Genomic DNA, 17,538 nt, shown 5'->3' with positions numbered 1-17,538 from the left:
AAATACTACAGTATCATCCACAAAAATCCCTACAGGTAATAGAAAAGAGCAGAAGCTCAGTCCTACCTACCTACAGGTTATGGAAAATGTGCTCTTTTAGTATTTCTCCAGTAGGTTTCCTCAAGGAGAAAGCCTCCACTTCTATGTCAAAGATAATAAAACAAAATCACTTTAGTAAATACTACAGTATACTATAGTCTGCAAAAACACTACAGTAAATACTACAGTATACCGTACTACATTCCACAAAAACACTACAGTAAATACACCAGTATACTACAGTCCACAAAAACACTACAGTTAATACTACAGTATACAGTACTACAGTCCACAAAAGCACTACAATAATTACTATAGTATACTACTCTTTTTTTTACTACATTATTAATACTAAGCTATACATACTACAGTATACTACAGTAAATACTGCAGTATTCTTTAGTCCGCAAAAACACTACAGTGAATACTACAGTATAGTATTCCTACCATAGTATACACTATAGTCTTTTTTATTGTGGGCCTCCACACACAGAGATGAGATTACCACAGTGTTCTGTAGGGCCCTCCACACACAGAGACGAGGTGTTCTGTAGGGCCCTCCAAACACAGAGACGAGGTGTTTTGTAGGGCCCTCCACACACAGAGACAAGGTGTTCTGTAGGGCCCTCCAAACACAGAGACGAGGTGTTTTGTAGGGCCCTCCAAACACAGAGACGAGGTGTTCTGTAGGGCCCTCCACACACAGAGACGAGGTGTTCTGTAGGGCCCTCCAAACACAGAGACGAGGTGTTCTGTAGGGCCCTCCAAACACAGAGACGAGGTGTTCTGTAGGGCCCTCCACACACAGAGACGAGGTGTTCTGTAGGGCCCTCCAAACACAGAGACGAGGTGTTCTGTAGGGCCCTCCACACACAGAGACGAGGTGTTTTGTAGGGCCCTCCACACACAGAGACGAGGTGTTCTGTAGGGCCCTCCACACACAGAGACGAGGTGTTCTGTAGGGCCCTCCACACACAGAGACGAGGTGTTTTGTAGGGCCCTCCACACACAGAGACGAGGTGTTCTGTAGGGCCCTCCACACACAGAGACGAGGTGTTCTGTAGGGCCCTCTACACACAGAGACGAGGTGTTCTGTAGGGCCCTCCACACACAGAGACGAGGTGTTCTGTAGGGCCCTCCACACACAGAGACTTGTCCATGACCACGTCACTCGAACACTGCCGTCGACCGTGGTAGGGCCCTCTCAGTCTCCAGAGTGGTCTTATAGCGGTCAGGTTTTGACAGGGCAACAAGGGGCACTCCACTCTCCACCCCATGTCTCTGTCATAATAAAGTGACTGGGATCCACACAAGACCTGAGAGAGAGCTTATTGTTGCTGGGGTTTTTTCCAAGTAAACGGGTCAATATGGGTCGGGATCCATTTTCATATGAGCACTTCAGTTAAACTCTGCATAATTCATGGACCCCCATCAAAAGATTTAGCCATCTACTAATACGCCTGCAGAGAGAGAGGGAAGAGAGAGAGGGAGGTAGAGAGGGAGGGAGAGAGAGAGATGGGGTGAGAGAAAGAGGGAAGGAGAGAAAGGAGAAAGAGCCTTTGTAGCATGGGTGTCCTGAGGGAGTGGACTGTTGATTATCGTAGTGCGATGACATCATTGCACCTCTGAAAGGCTTTTAGTCTGATTAATGTACACTGTGTGTGTGTGTGTTTTTGTGTGTGTGCGTGCATGCGTGTGCACCGCACGTGTGGACCATTGTGTTTGTGTGTATGCGTGCGTGTGTATATCAGTGAGAGAGATCAGGTGTGTTTTGTGTGTGTTCATATGGGTAAGCGGGGGGAGGGTGTGTGTGAATGTGTGTGTTTCTTGATGTACTCTAAATCCACCTCTTCCCTCTGCACTGCAGAGCCCTTTGTGTCTTCTCTCTCCTACCCACAATCCATCACTTTTACTGATAGCGTAGCTGTGTGGACGCTGGATGGGCGGCCGTCTCTTTATATATGGTTAGTGTTCCTCCCTCCCTCCCTCTTTTCCTCATTCCCTTCCTTCTGTTTGTTTTTCTTTCCGTTTTCTTCTCCGACTTTTGTTCTTTTTTTCCCATCCTTTTTTTTGCAGCCGCTGCAGAAAGATGCCTGTTTTTTCTTTGTAAATACAAAGAGGGAACAGAACAGAATAGCGTGCCACAGGAGCCCCTTCCCTGCTTAGCCCAAAGAAACCTCTTCTATTCAACTAGCAGCATACTGGCTCCATCAACAAACTGTTGGTCCTGTCTGTCACTCTGTGTCATTGATGCTTCTATTTATTTATCTACAATCTCCTTCAGCTTCAATTACAGGATGCTTCTGCTTAAAGGGAGGTTGGGTTTAGTGGTATTACAGGATGCTTCTGCTTAAAGGGAGGTTGGGTTTAGTGGTATTACAGGATACTTCTGCTTAAAGGGAGGTTGGGTTTAGTGGTATTACAGGATACTTCTGCTTAAAGGGAGGTTGGGTTTAGTGGTATTACAGGATGCTTCTGCTTAAAGGGAGGTTGGGTTTAGTGGTATTACAGGATACTTCTGCTTAAAGGGAGGTTGGGTTTAGTGGTATTACAGGATACTTCTGCTTAAAGGGAGGTTGGGTTTAGTGGTATTACAGATGCTTCTGCTTAAAGGGAGGTTGGGTTTAGTGGTATTACAGGATACTTCTGCTTAAAGGGAGGTTGGGTTTAGTGGTATTACAGGATGCTTCTGCTTAAAGGGAGGTTGGGTTTAGTGGTATTACAGGATACTTCTGCTTAAAGGGAGGTTGGGTTTAGTGGTATTACAGGATACTTCTGCTTAAAGGGAGGTTGGGTTTAGTGGTATTACAGGATACTTCTGCTTAAAGGGAGGTTGGGTTTAGTGGTATTACAGATGCTTCTGCTTAAAGGGAGGTTGGGTTTAGTGGTATTACAGGATGCTTCTGCTTAAAGAGAGGTTGGGTTTAGTGGTATTACAGGATGCTTCTGCTTAAAGGGAGGTTGGGTTTAGTGGTATTACAGGATGCTTCTGCTTAAAGGGAGGTTGGGTTTAGTGGTATTTCAGGTTGTCATACTTGGTGGAGAGTGTGCAAGGAAAGAGGGTGATGGGGAGAGAGAGGTTTTGAAGTGATGTTATTGGGTGATAGTGCCACCACTGACACCTCTGAGGGGCCCCAGCGTGACCTTTTAGTACCCTCCATAGCAGTCGGTCTGTGGTGGTTTCACAATATTCAGGTGTGTGTGGCTACTGGGTAGAGTGTGCCATGCAAGCCAGAGCCAGCGGGCTGTTTGATGAGTGCTCTGATCTGACTGATCTGTGTACAGTATGTCTGTCTGAAGCTCTCTCTCTATAAAAATACTATACTGTGGTATAAATAGTATAGTATTCACTGTTGTGTTTTTGCAGACTTTACTGTGGTATTCACTGTAGTGTTTTTGCAGTTAAATGTAGTAAAATCAATTGTATATACTACAGTAATTCATGTAGTGTTTTTGCGGATTATAGTATACTGTAATATTTACTGTAGTACTTTAGCAGAAATGACTATAGTGTTTTTTTATTATCTTTGAGGAAAACTATTGGAGAAATACTAAAAGAGCAGATTTTCCATAACCTGTAGGTAGGTAAGTCTGGGGTCTGAAGGTCTGGGGTCTAAAGGGAACACAATATATGCTCTATACTTGCCATGTAGGTTTCTCACATATGGGTGGCACAAATTCAGATATGGGGGAGGGGAATGGGAAGGGTATATGCAAATTGAATTCTGGAGTGTTTTTGCTGACATTAATGTAGTATTTACTTCAGGTTTTTTTTCAGAGAATTTTGTAGTATTTACTTCTATAGTAAGTACTACACATGATCGAGGGATACTGCAGTGTGTAGTATAGTATTCTACAGTATACTACAGTTTACTACAGAATTCTATAGTAAGCACTATAGTGTTCTATAGTAAACTGTAGTATTTTTTCATGTGGGTCTCTCTCTCACTCTCTCTTTCTCAATTCAATTCACTTTAAGGGCTTTATTAGCATGGGAAACGTATGTTAACATTGTCAAAGCAATGAACCAGATAATAAACAAAATTGAAATGAACAATAAAGTTCCAAAATAATAAAGACATTACTAATGTCATACTATGTGCAAATAGTTACAGTACAAAAGGGAAAATAAATAAACATAAATATAGCTTGTATTTACAATGGTGTTTGTTCTTCACTGGTTTCCCTTTTCTTGTGGCAACAGGTCACAAATATTGCTGCTGTGACAGCACACTGTGGTATTTCACTCAATAGATATGGGAAAGCTTTCCTTAAGTTTGGGTCAGTCACAGTGGTCAGGTATTCTGCCTCTGTGCACTCTCTGTTTAGGGCCAAACAGCATTCTAGTTTGCTCAGTTTTTTTGTTAATTCTTTCCAATCTGTCAGATAATTATGTTTTGGTTTTCTCATGATTTGGTTGGGTCTAATTTTGTTGCTGTCATTGGAGCGCTGTTGGGTCTGTTTGTGTTTGTGAACAGAGCCCAAGAACCAGCTTGCTTAGGGAACTCTTCTCTGGATTCATCTATCTGTATGTGATGGCTTTGTTATGGGAGGTTTGGGAATCACTTCCTTTAGGGTAGACCGTCATTGTAAATAAGAATTTGTTCTTAGTTGAATAAAAATGTATTAAAATAGGTGGTTGTAGAATTTAACATCTTTTTGGGGGATTTTGATAATTAGCGTGTATTGGCTCAATTCTGCTCTGCATGCATTATTTGGTGTTTTACATTGTACACAGAGGATATTTTTGCAGAATTCTCCATACAGAGTCTCAATTTGGTGTTTGTCCCATTTTGTGAATTCTCGGTTGGTGAGCGGACCCCAGACCTCACAACCATAATGGACAATGGGTTATATAACTGATACAAGTCTTTTTTGCCAGATTCTAATTGGTATGTCGAATGTAATGTTCCTTTTGATGGCATATAAGGCCCTTCTTGCCTTGTCTCTCAGATGGTTCACAGCTTTGTGGAAGTTACCTGTGGTGCTGATGTTCAGGCCGAGGTATGTATAGTTTTTTGTTTGCTGTAGGGCAACGGTGTCTAGTTGGAATTTGTATTTGTGGTCCTGTAACTGGACCTTTGTTGGGACACCATTATTTTTGTCTTACTGAGATTTACTGTCAGGGCCCAGGTCTGACAGAATCTGTGCAGAATATCTAGGTGCTGATGTAGGCCCTCCTTGGCTGGAGACAGAAGCACCAGATCATCAGCAAACTGTAGACATTTGACTTCAGATTCTAATAGGGTGAGGCTGGGTGCTGCAGACTGTTCTAGTGCCCTCGCCAATTCGATGATATACAGATGAAGTCGGAAGTTTACATACACTTAGGTAGGAGTCATTAAATCTAGTTTTTCAACCACTCCAACATTTTCTTGTTAACAAACTATAGTTTTGGCAAGTCGGCTAGGACATCTACTTTGTGCATGACACAAGTAATTTTTCCAACAATTGTTTACAACAGATTATTTCACTGTATCACAATTCCAGTGGGTCAGAAGTTCAAATACACTAAGATGACTGTGCCTTTAAACAGCTTGGAAAATTCCAGAAAATGATGTCATGGCTTTAGAAGCTTCTGATTGACTAATTGACATAATTTGAGTCAATTGGAGGTGTACCTGTGGATCTATTTCAAGGCTTACATTCAAACTCAGTGCCTCTTTGCTTGACATCATGGGAAAATCTAAATAAATCAGCCAAGACCTCAGAAAAATAATTGTAGACCTCCACAAGTCTGGTTCATCCTTGGGAGCAATTTCCAAACGCCTGAAGGTACCACGTCCATCTGTACAAACAATAGTACGCAAGTATAAGCACCATGGGACCACGCAGCCTTCATACCGCTCAGGAAGGAGACGCATTCTGTCTCCTAGAGATTAACGTACTTTGGTGCGAAAGTGCAAATCAATCCCAGAACAACAGCAAAGGACCTTGTGAAGATGCTGGAGGAAACGGGTACAAAAGTATCTATATCCACAGTAAAACGAGTCCTATATCGACATAACCTGAAAGGCCGCTCAGCAAGGAAGAAGCCACTGCTCTAAAACCGCCATAAAAAAGCCAGACTACGGTTTGCAACTGCACATGGGGACAAAGATTGTTCATTTTGGAGAAATGTCCTCTGGTCTGATGAAACAAAAATAGAACTGTTAGGCCATAATGACCATTGTTATGTTTGGAGGAAAAAGCAAGAGGCTTGCAAGTCAAAGAACACCATCCCAACCGTGAAGCACAGGGGTGGCAGCATCATGTTGTGGGGGTACTTTGCTACAGGAGGGACTGGTGCACTTCACAAAATAGATGGCATCATGAGGTAGGCAAATGTGGTGGATATATTGAAGCAACATCTCAAGACATCAGTCAGGAAGTTAAAGCTTGGTTGCAAATGGGTCTTCCAAATGGACAATGACCCCAAGCATACTTCCAAAGTTGTGGCAAAATGGCTTAAGGACAGCAAAGTCAAGGTTTTGGAGTGGCCATCACAAAGCCCTGACCTCAATCCTATAGAAAATGTGTGGGCAGAACTGAAAAAGCATGTGCGAGCAAGGAAGCCTACAAACCTGACTCAGTTACACCAGCTCTGTCAGGAGGAATGGGCCAAAATTCACCCAACTTATTGTGGGAAGCTTGTGGAAGGCTACCCGAAATGTTTGACCAAAGTTAAACATTTTAAAGGCAATGCTACCAAATACTAATTGAGTGTATGTAAACTTCTGACCCACTGGGAATGTGATGAAATAAATAAAAGCTGAAATAAATCATTCTCTCTACTATTATTCTGACATTTCACATTCTTATAATAAACGGGTGATCCTAACTGACCTAAGACAGGACATTTTTACTCGGATTAAATGTCAGGAATTGTGAAAAACAAAGTGAAAGTGTATTTGGCTAAGGTGTATGTAAACTTCCAACTTCAACTGTGTATGTTGAAGACGTTGGAGCTTCAGCTGCATCCCTGTCTCACCCCACGGCCCTGTGGAAAGAAATGTGTGTGTTTTTTGCCAATTTTAACCGCACACTTGTTGTTTGTGTTCATGGATTTAATATTGTTGTATGTTTTTCCCCCAACACCACCTTCCATCAATTTGTATAGCAGACCCTCATTCCAAATTGAGTCAAAAGCTTTTTTGAAATCAACATAGCATGAGAAGACTTTGCCTTTGTTTTGGTTTGTTTGTTTGTCAATTGGGGTGTGCAGGGTGAATACATGGTCTGTTGTACGGTAATTTGGTAAAAAGCCAATTTGACATTTGCTCAGTACATTGTTTTCACTGAGGAAATGTACAAGTCTGCTGTTAATGATAAGGCAGAGGATTTTCTTAAGGTTGCTGTTGACACATATCCAACGGTAGTTATTGGGGTCAAATTTGTCTCCACTGTTGTGTGTATTGGTCCTTGGTTCCAAATATTGAGGAAGATGCCAGAGCCAAGGATGATGCTAAAGAGTTTAAGTATAGCCAATTGGAATTTGTGGTCTGTATATTTTATCTTTTCATTGAGGATATCATCAGTCCATTTTGGGTTAGAGGGTTTGTATTTTGTCCTGTAGTTCATTCAATGTAATTGGAAAATCCAGTGGGTTCTGGTTGTCTTTAATAGTTGATTCTAAGATTTGTATTTGATCATGTATATGTTTTTGCTGTTCTTTGTTATAGGGCCAAATAGTGAGTGAGATGAGTCAGAAGGTTCTATTGTCAGTCAGTCTCCGCTCAGCTTGAACACCAAGCATAGACAGCCATGTCATGTAACAGGCTGCCTACATACAATCTGCATGCACATACTCTAACCTGTTAACTGACATATACAAACCTGATTACAGACATACATAAACACTCACACGCAGAGTCAGTTAGTTCTAGATGCCAGGAATAGATGTGTAGTAACCAATGGATGATGGTATGTGTACAGACACTCAAGTTGAATGGAAATTGGAACCTATCAAACAACTTTGTACTCATATGGCAAGTTTCCATAGAGGATTTACCATGGTGTTTCATCCAAAACACTCCGACTTTTCTTCTCTGTCTACTTTTCAGACGGCATTTACATAACAATGACTAACTGTGAACTTTAACACCTTCTCAGAAAGCAACTGTCTTGAATAATGCAGATCACAGTCATCCTGAACAGCTGATGCTCTAATGCCTATTTCAGTGTTACTTGCCTCGAAGTGAGCATAGAAGTTATTTAGCTCGTCTGGTAAACTCGCGTCACCGGCCAGCTCTCGGCTGTGCTTCCCTTTGTAGTCTGTAATAGTTTGCAAGCCCTGCCACATCCAACGAGCGTCGGAGCCGGTGTAGTACGATTCGATCTTAGTCCTGTATTGATGCTTTGCCTGTTTGATGGTTCGTCGGAGGGCATTGCGGGATTTCTTATAAGCTTCCGGGTTAGAGTCCCGCTCCTTGAAAGCGGCAGCTCTACCCTTTAGCTCAGTGCAAATGTTGCCTGTAATCCATGGCTTCTGGTTGGGGTATGTGCGTACAGTCACTGTGGGGACGGCGTCCTCGATGCACTTATTATGTGGTGTACTCCTCAATGCCATCGAAAGAATCCTGGAACATATTCCAGTCTGTGCTAGAAAAACAGTCCTGTAGTTTAGCATCTGCTTCATCTGACCACTTTTTTATAGACCGAGTCACTGTTGCTTCCTGCTTTAATTTTTGCTTGTAAGCAGGAATCAGGAGGATAGAGTTATTGTCAGATTTGCCAAATGGAGGGCGAGGGAGAGCTTTGTACATGTAGCTTTGTACATGTCTCTGTGTGCGGAGTAAAGGTGGTCTAGAATTTTTTGCCCTCTGGTTGCAGATTTAACATGCTGATAGAAATTAGGTAAAACTTATTTAAGTTTCCCTGCATTAAAGTCCCTGGCCACTAGGAGCGCCGCCTCTGGATGAGCGTTTTCCTGTTTGCTTATGGCGGAATACAGCTCATTGAGTGCGGTTTTAGTACCAGTCTCGGACAGTTACGAAAAATACAGATAAAAACTCTCTAGGTAGATAGTGTGGTCTACAGCTTATCATGAGATACTCTACCTCAGGCGAACAAAACCTTGAGACTTCCTGAGATATCGTGCACCAGCTATTGTTTAAAAATATGCATAGGCCCCCGGCCGTGTCTTACCAGAGGCTGCTGTTCTGTCCTGCCGATAGATTGTATAACCTGCCAGCTGTATGTTCTTAATGTCGTCGTTCAACCACGACTCGGTGAAACGTAAGATATTACAGTTTTTAATGTCCCGTTGGTAGGATATACGTGCTTTCAGTTCATCCCATTTATTTTCCAGCAATTGAACGTTAGCTATCAGAACGGAAGGCAAGGGCAGATTAGCCACTCGTCACCTGATCCTCACAAGGCATCCTGATCTCTTTCCGCGAAACCTACATTTCCTTTGCCAGCAAATCACAGGGATCTGGGCCTGGTCAGGTGTCTGTAGTATATCCCTTGCGTCCGACTCATTGAAGAAGAACTCCTCGTCCAGTTTCAGGTGAGTAATCCCAGTTTTGATGTCCAGAAGCTCTTTTCCTCTTTTCGGTCATAAGAGACGGTAGCAGCAACATTATGTACAAAACAAGTTACTAACAATACGAAACAACTAACAAAATAGCATGGTTGGTTAAGAGCCGATAAGACGACAGCCCTCCCCTTCGGCGCCATCTTGGACTAAGGTACATGAACACATTTAGACTAACTTGTTTTCATGAAATCCCAGACTACTGTTTTAATAGTTGATTTTTTTGGTTGTGTCTTAAGGAACTTAAAGGCCCATTAAAGCTTTAAGACCCAGGGAGGACAGGGCACAGACTGTGCTAGGCCAGAAAAGGCAAGCATTTGCTTAGCCTGTGAACAGGGAAAGGAAAAGGTACAGATATAGGGTGCTAATCTACTCTTTAGCATTAGCTAGCATTAGCCCTCCTCTGTCTCTCTGCAGCCAGTTGCACTACTGCCGTTGGAGAAGGGAGGGAGGGAGGGAAAGAGAGAGGAATATCTGTTTATTTTTGTCTGTCTGGCCACATTGAACTTCCCAGCTCTTTTTCTGTCTCTTTTTTCCCCTCTCTCTCCACCTCTCGCTCTCTCTCCCTCCCTCCCCTATCTCTCTCCCTCCCCCTTTCTGTTTTAGCTACTTATTCTTCTTGCCTCTCTCTCAATTCAATTCAAGGGCTTTATTGGCATGAGAAACATGTTAACATTGCCAAAGCAAGTGAAGTAGATAATAAACAAAAGTGAAAGAAACAATAAAAATTAACAGTAAATGTTACACTCTCTCTCTCTGCCTCTCTTTCTCTCCATGTGTGATGACTGAAAACTGTACGAACTACGGAGACAGTGTGAGATCTCTGTGTAGGACGGCCCATGCCATTGGCTGGCTGGCACTCCACCTCTGTCTGTGATTGGCCGAAAGCCTCAGCATAAGACTCAATCAGCTGGGTGGAAACGTATGTAGGTCAGTGTGTAGCTATGTGAGCTCTGCTCTCTCTCTCCTCCCCTCCTCCACTCTGCTCTGTAAACTGGCCTGGTTGTGTTAAAACCTCTCTGGGATATGTGGGACGCTAGCGTCCCACCTCGACATCAGCAAGTGAAATTGCAGGGCGCCAAATTCAAAACAACAGAAATCTCATAATTAAAATTCCTCAAATATATAAGTATTATACACCATTTTAAAGATAAACTTCTTGTTAATCCAGCCACAGTGTCTGATTTCAAAAAGGCTTTACGGAGAAAGCATACCATACGATTATGTTAGGTCAGCGCCTAGTCACAAAAAAAACATACAGCCATTTTCCAGCCAAAGAGAGGAGTCACAAAAAACAGAAATAGTGTTTAAAATGGTGTATAATACTTGTATGTTTGAGGAATTTTAATTATGAGATTGCTGTTGTTTGAACATAATAAATGTTTAACCTGTTATGGCTAGGGGGCAGTATTTTCACGGCTGGATAAAAAACGTACCCGATTTAATCTGGTTACCACTCCTACCCAGTAACTAGAATATGCATATACTTATTACATATGGATAGAAAACACCCTAAAGTTTCTAAAACTGTTTGAATGGTGTCTGTGAGTATAACAGAACTCATTTGGCAGGCAAAAACCTGACAAGGTTTCAGGCAGGAAGTGGCCTGTCTGACAAGGTGTCGTTCTTCTTGTCTCTGTTTATTGAAGAGTGAGGATCTTAGCTGTCCCGTGACACTTCCTACGGCTGCCATAGGGTCTCAGAAGGCGGTAAAAAGCTGAATCGTGGCTTTGCAGGCTCTGGCTGAAAAAAAGTAGCGCGTTTGGGTAGTGGCTGGTTACAGTACTGTGAGACTCAGGCTCGTGCCCGCGTCGACCGAAAGCTTTGTTTACTTTCCTCTGTTTAGCTAAAAGGAGATTCCCGGTCGGAATATTATCGCTTTTTTACGAGAAAAATGGCATAAAAATGGATTTTAAACAGCGGTTGACATGCTTCGAAGTACGGTAATGGAATATTTAGATTTTTTTGGTCACGAATTGCGCCATGCGCACGACCCTGATTTACCATTTCAGATAGTGTCTGGGACGCACGAACAAAACGCCGCTATTCGGATATAACGATGCATTATTTTGGACCAAACCAACATTTGTTATTGAAGTAGCAGTCCTGGGAGTGCATTCTGACGAAGACAACAAAAGGTAATCAAACTTTTATAATAGTAAACCTGATATTGGTGAGTGCTAAACTTGCCGGGTGTCTAAATAGCGAGCCCGTGATGCCTGGGCTATGTACTTAGAATATTGCAAAATGTGCTTTCACCAAAAAGCTATTTTAAAATCGGACATATCGAGTGCATAGAGGAGTTCTGTATCTATAATTCTTAAAATAATTGTTATGCTTTTTGTGAACGTTTATCGTGAGTAATTTAGTAAATTCTTAGTGAATTCGCCGGAAGTTTGCGGGGGGTATGCTAGTTCTGAACGTCACATGCTAATGTAAAAAGCTGTTTTTTTATATAAATATGAACTTGATTGAACAAAACATACATGTATTGTATAACATAATGTCCTAGGGTTGTCATCTGATGAAGATCATCAAAGGTTAGTGCTGCATTTAGCTGTCTTCTGGGTTTTTGTGACATTATATGCTAGCTTGAAAAATGGGTGTCTGATTATTTCTGGCTTGGTACTCTGCTGACATAATCTAATGTTTTGCTTTCGTTGTAAAGCCTTTTTGAAATCGGACAGTGTGGTTAGATAAAGGAGAGTCTTATCTTTAAAATGCTGTGAAATAGTCATATGTTTGAAAAATTGAAGTTTTTGTATTTTTGAGGAATTTGTAATTCGCGCCACGCCTATCATTGGATATTGGAGCAGGTGTTCCGCTAGCGGAACGTCTAGATGTAAGAGGTTAATAAACTTCATCTTTATGTCCAAATACCTCCTTTTTGTTCGCGCGTTTAGCTCACTAATCCAAATGCACAAGGCGCGGGTACTAAGTCCAGATGAAAAGTAAAAAAAAGTTCCATTACAGTTCGTAGAAACATGTCAAACGATGTATGTAATCAATCTAGGATGTTTTTATCATAAATCTTCAATAATATTCCAACCGGACAATTCCTTTGTCTTTAGAAAGGAAAGGGAATGGAGCTCGCGCTCACGGCCGCACGCGATCAACAACTAAAGGCTTTCAGCTGAGGCAGTTACTGTGACTGTTTCTAAAGACTGTTGACATCTAGTGGAAGCCTTAGGAAGTGCAATCTGACCAAATTTACACTGTATATTGGATAGGCAATCACTTGAAAAACTACAAACCTCAGATTTCCCACTTCCTGGTTGGATTTTTCTCAGGTTTTTGCCTGCCATATGAGTTCTGTTATACTCACAGACATCATTCAAACAGTTTTAGAAACTTCAGAGTGTTTTCTATCCAAATCTACTAATAATATGCATATCCTAGATTCTGGGCCTGAGTAGCAGGCAGTTTACTCTGGGCACGCTTTTCATCCGGACATGAAAATACTCCCCCCTATCCCAAAGAAGTTAACTTGCTGTGTTTTAGCTTCACCATTTATAACCGAGGTAAGAGAGACTGAGGTAAGAGAGACTGAGGTAAGAAAGACTGAGGCAAGAGAGACTGAAGCAAGAGAGACTGAGGCAAGAGAGACTGAGGCAAGAGAGACTGAGGGAGAGAGACTGAGGGAAGAGAGACTAAGGCAAGAGAGACTGAGGGAATAGGAGGCAAGAGAAAAAGAAGTCCCTCTCTTCTTCTTAACCCCCTTTTTTCCTCTTTCCTTCTCTTCACTCAGTCTCTCTTCCCTCAGTCTCTATTCCCTCAGTCTCTCTTCCCTAGGTTTAAAACTGTGGAAAGGGAAAGCAGAGGGAGGAGAAGAGGAGAGTAAAGTGGGAGAAGGTGGAGAAGGGGAATGACTCAATCTGCTGTGCCGCAACAGTACAGTGTCAGTCACACACACAGCCATCTGAACATCACTGGAGAAAACAATAGTGTTTATTACTTCAAGAACTGCTGTGAATGTTCTCTGTCTGTCAGAGGGAGACAGGGCGAGAGGGTGTAGAGGTAGATAATTAGGGGCGTCCTTGAAAAGGGGAAAGCAGAGGGGCGTAGAAGGTGAGCTACCTTTGAGAATGAATAGAGCAGGGGGAGAGAGAGAGAGAGCAGCTTGTTATTTTTCCTTGAAAATCCTACATCCATTCTCTGTACATTCCGTACTCAGGAATCAGTTTTGCCTCCAACAAATAGCTCTTATGGCATTCTGACTTCCTGTCCCCCTTATGTACAGCCCCTCCCCTTGTAAAGGGCCTGAGGAGGATTGGCTGAAAGCGTACAGTATTATATAGAGCCATTATTGCATGAAACTCCGTTCCATTTCATATTGCTCAAATGAACAGCAAACCTGGTTTAAAAAAACAGATAAAGTAACACCTCACAGCATAACACCTCTCCCCTATTTGACCTAGATAGTTTATGTGTATGTATTGATATGTAGGCTACGTGTGCCTTTTAAATTGATGTCCTTGAGCTGTTCTGGTCTATTGCTGTTCTGTATTATGTCATGTTTCATGTTTTGTGTGGATCCCAGGAAGAGTAGCTGCTGCTCTCGCAACAGCTAATGAGGATTCTAATCAAATACCAATACCAAATACCAATGCTGAGCTGAATTATTCACACAAATTCTCCTTCCTACCTGTACCCCTTCTACGCCAGGAAAACACACACATACAAGCATGCACCTACAGACAAACACACTCTCTCACACACACACACACACACACACACACACTTTCCCCCCTCAGCCCCGGGCCCTAGGCAGTGCCCATGGTAGTCTAACCCAGACACCCAGACAGGAAAAAGCAGAGTCTAGTACCCTTCACTTTACTACTCCCTCTGCACCCACCTTTCTGTCTGCATACTTCACATTAAAAGCCCCCCGCAGTCATGTGCTCCACTCTGCCTGTCTGCAAATGTACACTCCCCTCACTATTTCAAATGAAAAGACCCTCATTTAGGCTAGTACATCACTTCATATGAAATGCCTTCCCTTCCTAATGTAGCACAGAACATTCCTGCCTGTCTGAGTCCTTCACACTAACACCCCCTCCTACACACACACACACACACACACACACACACACACACACACACACACACACACACACACACACACACACACACACACACACACACACACACACACACACACAGAGAGACCCCTCGCCCTGTGTGGCTGGTGTTGTATTATTCAGTAGACACACACACTTAGTGCCTGGTGATCTTACCCTGACTTTAGCCACTCAGTATGTTTGTCAGCCAAAGAGTGACCCAGTTTTCTGTACAATACAACACAGGGCTAGACAGCAGCCTTCTACTCTGGGCATATATCTGTGTCTGACTGGAGGAAAACAAAGCAGAATAGAACAAAAGAGATTCTCCGGTCTGGACAACTAAAAGCTTACCATGGGGTTGTCCATGACGATTTACAACTCTTTTGGTCCATTAACAAAGTCCATGTTGAAGCTCTGTGGATGATGCAACGTGTTGGTTGATGTCACCAACTGCAGACAATGCAAACACAGTGTGATGACTCACACACACAAAGGGAAGGTTTCACTGCCGCTACCTCGCTTTCCAACCAAGGTACATGAATTGAAGAGCAAACTGAGGCAGAGAGGAAATTTAGCAACTCTTGGAGGACAATGGAATTAAATAAATAGCATATTTATTGCTAAAAGTAGAACCAACGCGTTTCAGCTTTTGAACTTCTTCAGGATTTTTTACACACACACACACACACACACACACACACACACACACACACACACACACACACACACACACACACACACACACACACACACACACACACACCTCACACAGGCCAGTCCTGGAGGTGGTCTTTGATGTCCTGTAAGTCCTTTGACATCTCGTGAACCATAGAGGGACCCAGTCAGGGAGTGAGGCTCAGCTCTTTCTCTCACAGCCACCGACCGATTGACTACCACTGCCTGTCTGTGAATAAATATGTGACCACTTCCCTTTTCCTGTGGCTATTTCAGCTGCTGCGGTGTGTGTGAGAATGGTGGTTACTGGCTACACGTGCTGTGTACTGGCCTGGCTAGTGGCTGAGCTGGGCCTGGATGACTGGCCTGATGGTAATGGCATGCAGTCAGTCTCACTGAGGCCAATCTGTCTGAGGACAGATGCCTATAGATGCCACTCTTGATAAAGATGAACAAAAATGACTGTATAAAAGTACTGAGCTATATTGTATGGTCCAAAAAAAAGATAATGGCCCCGAGCCATACCATTCCTCCAGACAGACCATTCCTCCATACAGACCATTCCTCCATACAGACCATTCCTCCATACAGACCATTCCTCCATACAGACCATTCCTCCATACAGACCATTCCTCCATACAGACCATTCCTCCAGACAGACCATTCCTCCAGACAGACCATTCCTCCATACAGACCATTCCTCCATACAGACCATTCCTCCATACAGACCATTCCTCCATACAGACCATTCCTCCAGACAGACCATTCCTCCATACAGACCATTCCTCCAGACAGACCATTCCTCCATACAGACCATTCCTCCAGACAGACCATTCCTCCATACAGGCCATTCCTCCAGACAGACCATTCCTCCAGACAGACCATTCCTCCAGACAGACCATTCCTCCATACAGGCAATTCCTCCAGATACACCATTCCTCCAGACAGACCATTCCTCCATACAGACCATTCCTCCATACAGACCATTCCTCCAGACAGACCATTCCTCCATACAGGCCATTCCTCCAGACAGACCATTCCTCCAGACAGACCATTCCTCCATACAGACCATTCCTCCATACAGGCAATTCCTCCAGATACACCATTCCTCCAGACAGACCATTCCTCCATACAGACCATTCCTCCATACAGACCATTCCTCCAGACAGACCATTCCTCCATACAGACCATTCCTCCAGACAGACCATTCCTCCAGACAGACCATTCCTCCAGACAGACCATTCCTCCATACAGGCCATTCCTCCAGACAGACCATTCCTCCATACAGACCATTCCTCCATACAGACCATTCCTCCAGACAGACCATTCCTCCAGACAGACCATTCCCCCATACAGGCCATTCCTCCAGACAGACCATTCCTCCATACAGACCAGTCCTCCATACAGACCGTTCCTCCAGACAGACCATTCCTCCATACAGACCATTCCTCCAGACAGACCATTTCTCCAGACAGACCATTCCTCCATACAGGCCATTCCTCCATACAGGCCATTCCTCCAGACAGACCATTCCTCCATACAGGCCATTCCTCCAGACAGACCATTCCTCCAGACAGACCATTCCTCCATACAGGCCATTCCTCCAGACAGACCATTCCTCCAGACAGACCATTCCTCCATACAGGCCATTCCTCCAGACAGACCATTCCTCCAGACAGACCATTCCTCCATACAGACCATTCCTCCAGACAGACCATTCCTCCATACAGACCATTCCTCCAGACAGACCATTCCTCCAGACAGACCATTCCTCCATACAGGCCATTCCTCCATACAGACCATTTCTCCATAATCCTTCCAGATCCTCAATATCCGTCGTCTGCTCTTGTGGACTGGCCTCTTCAATTCAAACCACAGGTTTTAAATGGGTTTCAAGTCCGGAGACTGAAATGGCCATTGCCAAATGTTGATTTTGTAGCCAATTAACCATTTCTTTGTGGATTTTGATGTGTGCTTGGAATTACTGTCTTGCTGGAAAATCCACTTACAGCCAAGTTTCAGCCTCCTGGCAGAAGCAAACAGGTTTTGGGCTAAAATGTCCTGGTAATGTGTAAAGTTCATGAAAGTTGACCTTCACAAGGGCCCCAGGACCAGTGGAAGCAAAATAGCCCCCCAACATCAAAGATCCACCACCATATTTTACAGTAGGTTTAGGGTTATTTTTATCTTTATGCATTCTCATTTTGACGCCAAACCCACCACTGGTGTGCGTGGCCAAAGACC

General features: G+C 43.3%; 1 protein-coding gene and 1 non-coding gene across 2 annotated transcripts in view; both read left to right on the top strand.

Moving 5' to 3' along the window:
* Positions 1-17,538, top strand: part of foxo3b (forkhead box O3b) — a 92,592-nt gene that overhangs the window by 33,010 nt on the left and 42,044 nt on the right. The gene's annotated exons all lie outside the window — the stretch shown is intronic.
* On the top strand, positions 85-137 carry LOC123743593 (U7 small nuclear RNA). The gene has a single exon (XR_006770449.1). It is a non-coding gene; the product is annotated as a U7 small nuclear RNA (small nuclear RNA).

The sequence above is a fragment of the Salmo salar genome, chromosome ssa06 (genome assembly GCF_905237065.1).
Source record: "Salmo salar chromosome ssa06, Ssal_v3.1, whole genome shotgun sequence".
Classification (NCBI taxonomy): Eukaryota; Metazoa; Chordata; class Actinopteri; order Salmoniformes; family Salmonidae; genus Salmo; species Salmo salar.
Note: the sequence above shows the minus strand (reverse complement) of the source record. Positions and strands in the feature narration are given on the sequence as shown.